Source organism: Scomber japonicus, chromosome 17, assembly GCF_027409825.1.
Source record: "Scomber japonicus isolate fScoJap1 chromosome 17, fScoJap1.pri, whole genome shotgun sequence".
NCBI classification, from domain to species: Eukaryota; Metazoa; Chordata; class Actinopteri; order Scombriformes; family Scombridae; genus Scomber; species Scomber japonicus.
In genome coordinates, this window is record NC_070594.1 from 4,691,560 (window position 1) to 4,702,217 (window position 10,658).

Consider the following 10,658-nt stretch of genomic DNA (forward strand, 5'->3'; position numbering starts at 1 on the left):
GTAAAGGAGGTTGGAAGGAAGGAAGGAAAGAAGGAGGGAGGGAGGGAGGAAGGAAGGATGGATGGAAGGAAAGGAGAAAGGAGGGAGGGAGGAAGGACAGGAGGGAGAAAAGAAGGGAGTGAGGAAAAGAAGAAGGAAGTAAGGAGAGAAGGAAAGAAGGTAGTAAGGAGGGAGGGACTAAAAGAGGAAGGAAGTAAGGAGAGAAGGAAGGAAAGGAGTAAGGAGGGAGGAAGGAAAGGAAGGAAGCAAGGAAGGATGGATGGATGGAAGGAAGGAAGTGAGGCAAGAAATATGGAAGGAGGAGGGAGCAAAGAAAGTGGGAAGGAGGGGAAGAACGAAAGAAAAATTCAAGAAAAAGGGAGGAAGGAAGGAAAGAAGGAAAGAAGGAACAGTCAAAAGAGAGATGGGGTCAATTTGACCCGGGAGGACGACGACAGGAGGGTTAATAGCACCTGTACCTAGAAGGGCTTTTGTGGAAGTAACAGATTAAATAGTAAAAAAGGTAAACCAAATGTAGCAGTATAGTAAATAAAATAAAGGGTTATATGTAACTATACAACATGGTACATAGTAGAATAGAGAAGTTGATTCATGCTTTCATCTCAAGTAGACTCGACTACTGTAACGGTCTTCTGACTGGACTCCCACAAAAAAGCATTAACCCTCATGTTGTCCTCGAGTCAAGGAAGGAAGGAAGGGAGGAAGGAAGAAGGAAGGAAAGGAGGGAGGAAGGAAAGAAGGAGAGAGGGAGGAAGGAAGGAAGGGAGGAAAGGAAGAAGGAAGGAAAGGAGGGAGGAAGGAAAGAAGGAGAGAGGGAGGCAGGAATGAAGGGAGGAAAGGAAGAAGGAAGGAGGAAGGAATAAGGAAGGAAAGGAGGGAAGGAAGGAAAGGAAAGAAGGAAGAAGGAAGGAAAGGAGGGAGGAAGGAAAGAAGGAGAGAGGGAGGAAGGAAGGAAGGGAGGAAAGGAAGAAGGAAGGAAAGGAGGGAAGAAGGAAGGAGGGAAGGAAGAAAGGAGGAAAGGAAAGAAGGAAGGAAGAAAGGTAGGAAAGAAGGACAGAGGAAAGAAAGAGAGAAGGAGGGAGGAAGGAAAGAAGGAAGGGAGGAAGGAAAGGAGGGAGGAAGGAAAGAAGGAGAGAGGGAGGAAGGAAGGAAGGGAAAGGAGGGAAGAAAGAAAGAGAGAAGGAGGGAGGAAGGAAAGAAGGAAGGGAGGAAGGAATAAGGAAGGAAAGGAGGGAAGGAAGGAAAGGAAAGAAGGAAGAAGGAAGGAAAGGAGGGAGGAAGGAGGGAAAGAAAGAAAGAAGGAGGGAGGAAGGAAAGAAGGACAGAGGAAAGAAAGAGAAAAGGAGGGAGGAAGGAAGGGAGGAAGGAATAAGGAAGGAAAGGAGGGAAGGAAGGAAAGGAAAGAAGGAAGAAGGAAGGAAAGGAGGGAGGAAGGAGGGAAAGAAAGAAAGAAGGAGGGAGGAAGGAAAGAAGGACAGAGGAAAGAAAGAGAAAAGGAGGGAGGAAGGAAGGGAGGAAGGAATAAGGAAGGAAAGGAAAGAAGGAAGAAGGAAGGAAAGGAGGGAGGAAGGAAAGAAGGAGAGAGGGAGGAAGGAAGGAAGGGAAAGGAGGGAAGAAAGAAAGAGAGAAGGAGGGAGGAAGGAAAGAAGGAAGGGAGGAAGGAATAAGGAAGGAAAGGAGGGAAGGAAGGAAAGGAAAGAAGGAAGAAGGAAGGAAAGGAGGGAGGAAGGAGGGAAAGAAAGAAAGAAGGAGGGAAGAAAGGGGGATGGAAGAAGTACAGATGAAAGGAAGGAAGGGAGGAAAGAAGAATAAGATGGGGTCAATTTGACCCGGGAGGACGACACGAGGGTTAAACAGCTGCAGCTCGAGTTTTAACCAGAACAAAGAGATCAGAGCACATTACTCCAGTTCTAAAGTCTTTACACTGGCTCCCAGTCAGCTATAGAATAGATTTTAAACTTCCTGTCGTCCTCCCGGGTCAAATTGACCCCGTCTGTTTTTACTGTTCCTTCTTTCCTCCCTTCCTTCCTTCCTTCCTTCCTTCCTTCCTTCCTTCCTCCCTTCTTCTCTCTTTCTGTCCTTCCTCTCTTTCCTCCCTTCCTTCTTTCCTTCCTCCATCCCCCTTTCTTCCTTGCTTCTGTCCTTCCTTCTTTCCTTTCTCCCTCCCTCCCTCCCTCCCTCCTTCCTTCCCCCCTTCCTTCCTTCCTTTCCTTTTTTCCTTTCCTCCCTTCCTTCCTCCCTCCTTTCTTTCCTTCCTTCTTCTTTCCTCCCTCCTTTCCGTCCTTCTTCTTCCCTTCCTTCCTTCCTTTTTCCTCCCTTACTTCTTTCATCCCTCCTTTCCTTCCTTCTTCCTCCTTTCCTCGAGGACGACAGGAGGGTTAAAGTAGAGCTCTGAGATCTACTGACTCAGGTCAGATAGTTGAGCCCAGAGTTCAAACTAAACATGATGAAGCAGCTTTTACACAACTGGAACAAACTACCAGCAGAACTGAAATCATTTTTAAATCCAGGTTAAAAACATTTCTCTTCTCCTGTGCTTATGATTGAGCTCTTTCTTTTAAAGCACTTTACATTTTAATCTTTCATTTGCACTCTATGTCCTTTTAATGATTTTAAAGCTAATCATTATTTTATGCTGCAATCTTATATTTAATGCTCTATTCTAGCATTTTATTTCTCTCTTTCTATTTTTCTGTACTTTGTTTTTATTATGGGGGTGGGGGGTGGGGGGGTTAATTGTATGTTTTAATGTTTCTCAAATTGCATGTTTTTCTGTTCCTTTCCTTCCTCCCTTCCTCCTTTCCTTCCTTCTTCCTCCCTTCCTTCCTTGGCTCGAGGACAACAGGAGGGTTAATAAGTAATAATGACAAAGCAGCTCAAATTCAACCAGAATGATTGATTGAGTTAAGCAGATATTATAGACTTAATATCCCAAATCAAGACAGTTTCTTTTTATCAGAACAGGACTACTGAGTTTTCTCAACATTAAAACTTCTATATGACAAAATAATCTTATGAAAAAGTCATTTCTTTTATTTTAGCTTAGCTTTTTCCAGAGCTTTCAACAGCATCTCATTGTCTTCAGCAGCAACCTAACCCTAACCCTAACCCTAAACGGACAACTTCACCACAGCTGAGCAAATATACACTGTATATCTATTAATTGATGGGTGTCAAACTCATTTTCATTCAAGGGCCACATACTGCCCAATTTAATCAAATGTGGGCCGGATCATTAAAAGGAAGGAAGGCAGGAAGGAAGGAAGGAAGGAAGGAAGGGAGGAAGGACAGATAGAAGGAAGTAAAGATGGAAGGAAGAAAGGAAGGAAGGAAGGCAGGCAGGGAGGAAGGAAAGATGGAAGATGGAAGGAAGGAAGAAAAGAAAAGACAGAGGAAGGAAGGTAGAAAGGAAAGATGGAAAGAAGGAAGGAAGGAAGAAAGAAAGAAAGAAAGAAAGAAAGAAAGAAAGAAAGAAAGGGAGGAAGGACAGATAGAAGGAAGGAAAGAAAAGGAGGAAGGAAGAGAAGGAAGGTAGAAAGGAGAGACGGAAGGAAAATAAAACAGGAAGGAAATAAAAAAGGAAGAAAAAGAAGACAGAATGGAAGGAAGGAAGGAAGGAAGAAAGGAAAGAAAAGAAGGAAGGAAGGAAGGAAGGAAGGAAGGAAGGAAGGAAGGAAGGAAGGAAGGAAGGGAGGAAGGACAGATAGAAGGAAGGAAAGATGGAAGGAAGAAAGAAAGGAAGGAAGGCAGGCAGGGAGGAAGGAAAGATGGAAGATGGAAGGAAGGAAGAAAAGAAAAGACAGAGGAAGGAAGGTAGAAAGGAAAGATGGAAAGAAGGAAGGAAGGAAGGAAGGAAGGAAGGAAGGAAGGAAGGAAGAAAGAAAGAAAGAAAGAAAGAAAGGTAGGAAGGACAGATAGAAGGAAGGAAAGAAAAGGAGGAAGGAAGAGAAGGAAGGTAGAAAGGAGAGACGGAAGGAAAATAAAACAGGAAGGAAATAAAAAAGGAAGAAAAAGAAGACAGAATGGAAGGAAGGAAGGAAGGAAGGAAGGAAGAAAGGAAAGAAAAGAAGGAAGGAAGGAAGGGAGGAATAAGGAAAGTGGGCCGGATTTGACCCCTCGGTGGGCCGGATCTGGCCCACGGGCCGCATGTTTGACATCACTGTATTAATTGATGAAGAAAATGACATCTGGTAGAAAGCCCTTTATAAAGTCTTGAACCCTTTTCATTTAGAAGTTTTCATTTCTGAGGTGAAAAATAAACTTTCATACTTAATAATTATAATCCTGCAGTGTTCACATTCATTTCTTTAACCCTCGAGTCGTCCTTCCGGAAAGAAAAGAAAGGAAAGAAGGAAGGAAAGGAGAGAGGAAGGGAGGAAGAGAGGAAGGAAGAAGGAAGGAAAGGAGGGAGGAAGGAAGGGAGGAAAGGAAAGAAGGAAGAAGGAAGGAAAGGAGGGAGGAAGGAAGGAGGGAAGGAAGAAGGGAGGAAAGGAAAGAAGGAAGGAAGGTATGAAAGAAGGACAGAGGAAAGAAAGACAGAAGGAGGGAGGGAGGAATAAGGAAGGGAGGAAGGAAAGGAGGGAGGAAGGAGGGAATGAAAGGAGGAGGGAAGAAAGGGGGATGGAGGAAGTACAGGCGGAAGTACAGGCGGAAGGAAGGAAGGAAGGAAGGGAGGAAAGAAGAATAAGACGGGGTCAATTTGACCCGGGAGGACGACACAAGGGTTAAAGAGTTTTTTTCCCCACTAGCTGAATAATTACCTTTTTAGCTCAGGATCTCAGGATATTCAAATTATATCTCATGATTGGATCTTTATTATCTAAATTATTTCAATATAACAAATGCAGGTTTAGGATTTACTTCATCTCCTCTGGATGTTTCCTGCTTCTCTAAAGGCCACGCGGTCTGACATGGGCAGACTAGGAAAGTGTAGAAGCCTGTTAGAGATACTACTGTCAGCTGTAATTTAAATATTTTGACTATTTGGTTCCAACCGATCAAAAGCACATGATTCAACCAATCGACTGTCTGAAGACTGAGATCAATTGATTAAATGATTGAAGCCTGGTGTGTTCCTGATTGAAGAAGAACATAACAGTGTTTGACCATTTCAGATCAGAAGATAATGAGATCTAATTTTTTACTTAATGATGTAATCTGACTGAGATCAAGATTTCTTTAATTGCAGAGACTTTGAGAGACAGAAAGAAATCAAACATAGCCAGGTATAACAAAAAAGACAAATTACACAAACTCAAAATGAATCAGAAACAATAGATAATTAAGTTTAGGGCTCAGGATTAAATGAACAAGCCTTAAACAGCTTTTTGTTTGACCGTCCTGTTGTCCTCTAGTCAAGGAAGGAAGGAAGAGAGGGAGGGAGGAAAGGGGGAAGGAAGGAAGGAAAGAGGGAAGGAAGGAAGGACAGGAAGGAAGAAGGAAGGAGGGAAGGCAGGTAGGCAGGGAAGGAGGAAGGAAAGGAGGGAGGAAAAAAGGAAGAAGGAAGGGAGGAAGGAAGGAACAAGGAATGGAGGGAAGGCAGGAAAGAAGAGAGGAAGATGGAAGGAAAGGAGGGAGGAAATAAGGAAGAAGGAAGGAAAGGAGGGAGGGAGGGAGAAAGGGGAAGGAGGAAGGAAAGAAGGAAGGGAGGAAAGAAAGAAGGAAGGAGGGAGGAACAGTCAAAACAAAAACGGGGTCAATTTGACCCGGGAGGACGACAGGAAGGTTAAGTAACATGCTGAAGTAAAGCAGGTATAATGTTTACCTTGTTCACCATCTTAGTTTAGTTTTATGTTAACATTTATAAACCAGCACCAAACAGGAAGTCCAGCTGAGACTAAAGGGAAGGTCAACCAAAAGTATTGGACAGATCCAAATCCTGACCTGATGGTGACGGTTAATACAAGTCACGCTGAGGGAAACTTTTCATGGCAATCCAGTCGACAGAAGATTAAAACATCTAGCTAGCTAAAACATCTAGATTAAAAAGGCACAGGATCTCCAAAATCATTAGGATACTGTAACGGCTCAGAAGGCAGGGAAGGAAGATATTTCAGAGTCCACAGATATTTAATCGGAGTCAAAACCAGGCAGACGGACAAATCCAAGGGAGCAGGCAAAAATCCAAAAACCGGGAACCAGGCAAGACGGGCAGGAATGACACAGGCAGAGTAACGCTCGAAAGTTAGGCATGAAAGCACTAGACCAGGCATGTCCAAACTATTCCACAAAGGGCCATGTGGCTGCAGGTTTTCATTCCAACCAATCAAGAGCACACCATTTGACCAATCAGCTGTCCGAAGACTGAGATCAGCTGATTAAATGAATCAAGTCTGGTGTGCTCCTGCTTGGTTGGTTGGAATGAAAACCTGCAGCCACATGGCCCTTTGTGGAATAGTTTGGACACCCCTGCACTAGACAATCTGGCAGAGGACAAGTGGAAATGGGGCCTGTATATGAAGGGGAAACGATGATGATGATTGCAACCAGGTGTGGAGATGGGCGGGGAAGGGCACAGGTGAGGGGAGTGAGCTGATGAGGGTGACAGGATCTGAAATGACAGGATACTTATGGCCCTTTTCCACTGCAGAATCGGTACGGTACGGTACGGTACGCTTTAGCGCGGCACGACTCTACCCACTTTTAGAACCGGCCCTGTTCCTTTTCCACTGCCAAGAGGTACTAGTCGGACTACTTGGAATGGGCGGAGTTGGCGGGGTCGACACTGCCGTGACGTAATTTGCAGGCGACTACTAATGTGCCCATGCCGCAGTCAGTAAAGTAAACAACAACGATGAAGGCACTGGATGACATTGAGGCGGTACTGCTGCTGCTGTTTGCTCTGTGGCTCGCTGTGTTTGTGTTTGTGCTTTAACGCGGGTGATTATTTAAAGACCCCGAGCTTCGTCGCATGTATGACAACATCTCCTTCGACCAATCAGTGGACAGCGCCGTTCACGTGACAATTTAGTATCAGTTCGGCTCGGTTAGTACCACCTCTGAAACAGGTACGAAAAATCGTAACGGTTCCCAGGTCCGGCCCCCAGTGGAAAAGGGCACAAAGCGGGTAGAGTCGTACCGTACCGTACCGTACCGTTACTAAATCGTGCAGTGGAAAAGGGCCATTAGTGAAGAAAAAACATGACCACAACTGATCACTCAGACTCAGAGACAGTTTCTTCCCAAGAGCCGTCACCATACTCAACTCAAGCTTGCACTAAGAAACTGATCCAGACTCAATCAAGATCTGTCACTGCACTACAAAATGTCTCAACACCGCCATTTGCATATCAACAAATAACATGCTCTCAGACATCTACCTTTGCACTATTATAGTACAACATACTTGCACTAAAATGCCATGGCTACCTCTACCTCTACCTCTACCTGCTAACCACTACAGTCACTTATTTTCCCTGCCTCATTTCACTTTTATTGTACATACATAATTTTTTTATCTATTTAATGTCTATTTTATGTCTTTTTAATGTGTGCACTTTATGGTGAAGCTTTAAATCTCATTGTGCTTTGTATAATGACAATAAAGGCATTCAATTCAATTCAATTCAATCAACCCACGACAGATACATCATCTGGGAACCATGAGCATCTGTATAAGTTTTGGTGCCACTCCATGAAGTAGATGTTGAGATATCTCACATAATAACTAACAACTTCCACCTCCTCTATTCATCTTCTAGGTATGATAGATATCTGCTCTGAGCTTCATTGGCAATCCATCCAGAAGCTGTTGAGAACATTTCACTTGAAAACCAAAAACCAAACCATGCGGTGACAGTTCAGTTCTTCTTGTGTTTCCAGTTGAAAGAGCCAGTATGTCAGCAGCTACTGAAATATCGAGGCTACGGAGCTACTTGGCAGGAAGTGTGTTTTAAATGAATCATGACACTTCAGCGAATATACAAGCCAGATCAGAGTGTTTACAGAGCTTTCACTGCAGGAAAGCACCAAAGTGGGGAGGGGGAGGGGGAGGGGAGGGGGGGATTAATGTCTCTAATGTCTACATGGAGAGAGAGACTAAGGGCCCATTTATGCTCAACGGACGTTTCCAACGATGTTACCGTCACTGCTCACAAACTTCCATGCGTCCTTTACGTTGGCATGGATGTTAACCAATACATCCACCAGGGGGCAGCGCAGAGTCAATACATCCACCAGGGGGCAGCACAGAGTCAGAAACAAGAGAAAGGAAGGACGGACAGATGGAAGGAAGGGAAAAAGGGAGAAAGGAAGAGAAGACAAGAAGGAAGGAAGGAAGGAAGAAAGGAAAAGAAGACAGGAAGGAGATTGGGCCGCATTGGACCCCTTGGCAGGCCAGTTCTGGCACACAGGCCGCATGTTTGACTCCCTTGCACTAGAGCTACGTATCGAGTAGTGACAGCAACACTGCCCCCCCATGGTTTCCGGTGGTACTGCTCCGTTTGGTCCGTATCCGTAAGCTTTATGGAAACGTGCAGAAATACGGACGAAATGAACGCAGAGCACGGACAGAAGGCTCCGTCTGTACCAGGCGGGCCACCAGGGGGCGACCGTCTCTATACAAGTCAATGGAGAATTCACCAACTTCTCACTTGATTTCTAACCTCAGTAAACGTTTTCAAAATGTGTTTATGGTCTCAATCGCTAGTTTAAAGCCTTCTTCAATGCAGTATGATGTTCATTTGGGACATTTTGGCCTCCCTGATTTTATATGTGACGATAAAGCAGGGTATGCATTAGGGCGTGGCTACGTCCTGATTGACAGGTTGATTGACCAATGTCCTCGAGATCCAGCCCTCGCAACCATAGCAACCTCCCCGCTCCGCCCTATGACTCCGCCTCATGCCCATATAAGTAGAATCCGTGTTTTTATTTTTCCCAGCATGCACCTGAAATTTTCAAGATGGCGCTGCCTAGATTAGAAACTATTGGCTTCCGAGCAGCAGTCCACAAACCAATGGGTGACGTCACGGATGTTACGTCCATTTCTTTTATACAGTCCGTATCCGTATTTAACGTTGAGCATAAATGGGCCTTAACAGTATATTCATGCATCGTATTGTAGATAATAACACGTTTGCATGACCTGTAATCTTCTTTTCCTCAGTCTGGTCTTTTTAGCAGCAGAGACGGAAACATTAATGACAACCTGAAGGAAGGGAGGAAGGGAGGAAGGAAGGGAGGAAGGAAAGGAAAGAAGGAAGGGAGGAAGGAAAGGAAACAAGGAAGGAAGGACAGAAGGAAGGAAGGACAGAAGGAAGGGAGGAAGGGAGGAAGGAAAGGAAACAAGGAAGGAAGGAAAGAAGGACAAAAGGAAGGGAGGAAGAAAAGGAAAGAAGAAAGGGAGGAAGGGAGGAGGGAGGGAGGAAGAAGGAAGGAAAGAAGGAAGGAAGGAAGAAAAGAAATGAAGGAGGAAGGAAAGGAAACAAGGAAGGAAAGTAAAGAAGGACAGAAGGAAGGGGGGAAGGAAAGGAAAGAAGGAAGGGAGGAAGGACAGACTGAAGGAAGGGAGGAAGGAAAGGAAAGAAGTATATGCATGCATCGTATTGTAGATAATAATACGTCTTCTTTTCCTCGTTCTGTCCTTTTTAGCAGCAGAGATGGAAACATTAATGACAACCTGAAGGAAGGGAGGAAGGGAGGAAGGAAGGGAGGAAGGAAAGGAAAGTCGGTCCTTTTTAGCAGCAGCGCTCTTGTTAGTTGCAGAGATGGAAACATTAATGACAGCCTGATTAATAGCAGCTCCACGCTCACCCAGCTGCATCGTAAAGGTCTGTTAGTCTCTTAGTTCGGCTCGGTGCTCCGCTCATTAAGGAAATGTAATGTTATGGTACAGTTCCTCCTATAATCTGAACAGCCAAACACTCGGCTCGCTAATGACTCGCTCTCAGATCAGCTGTCATGGATACCGAGCCATAGCAACAACAGACATGTCATCATCCGCAGCCATTAAAGGAAGAACCGCTCACGGATGGATGATCAAACCTTTTAGAGTTTTAGGAAGTGGACAGAGGCGTCAAAGTGAAGGAGGAGGAGATATTTATGAGTTATTAATGTTTTAATGATCTTCTGTTGTAATGTCCGAAAAGTGCTGATTCATCCTTTTTAACCCTCCTGTCGTCCCCCCGGGTCAAATTGACCCCATCCCTCTTTCTTTGCTCCCTCTTCCTTCCATATTTCTTTACTTGCTTCCTTCTTTTCTCTCCTCTTTTCCTTCTTTCCTTCTCTCCTTCCTTCCTTCCTTCCTTCCTTTCCCTCCCTTCCTTCCTTCCTTCTCTCCTTACTTCCTTCCTCTTTTCCTCCCTTCCTTTCCTTCTCTCCTTCCTTCCTTCCTCTTTTCCTCCCTCCCTCCTTACTCCCTTCCTTCTTTCCTCCCTTCCATCCTAACTTCTTTCCTCCCTTCCTTCTCTCCTTATTTCCTTCCTCCCACCCTCTCTCCTTACTTCCTTCCTCTTTTCCTCCATGCCTCCTTACTCACTTCCTTCCTTCCTCCTTCCCTCCCTCCTTTCCTTCCTTCTTCCATCCTCCCTTCCTTACTTTCCTTCCTCCTTTCCTTCCTTCCCTCCCTCCTTTCCTTCCTTCTTCCATCCTCCCTTCCTTACTTTCCTTCTTCTTCCCTTCCTTCCTTCCTTCCTCTCTCCTTTCCTTCTTTATTCCTC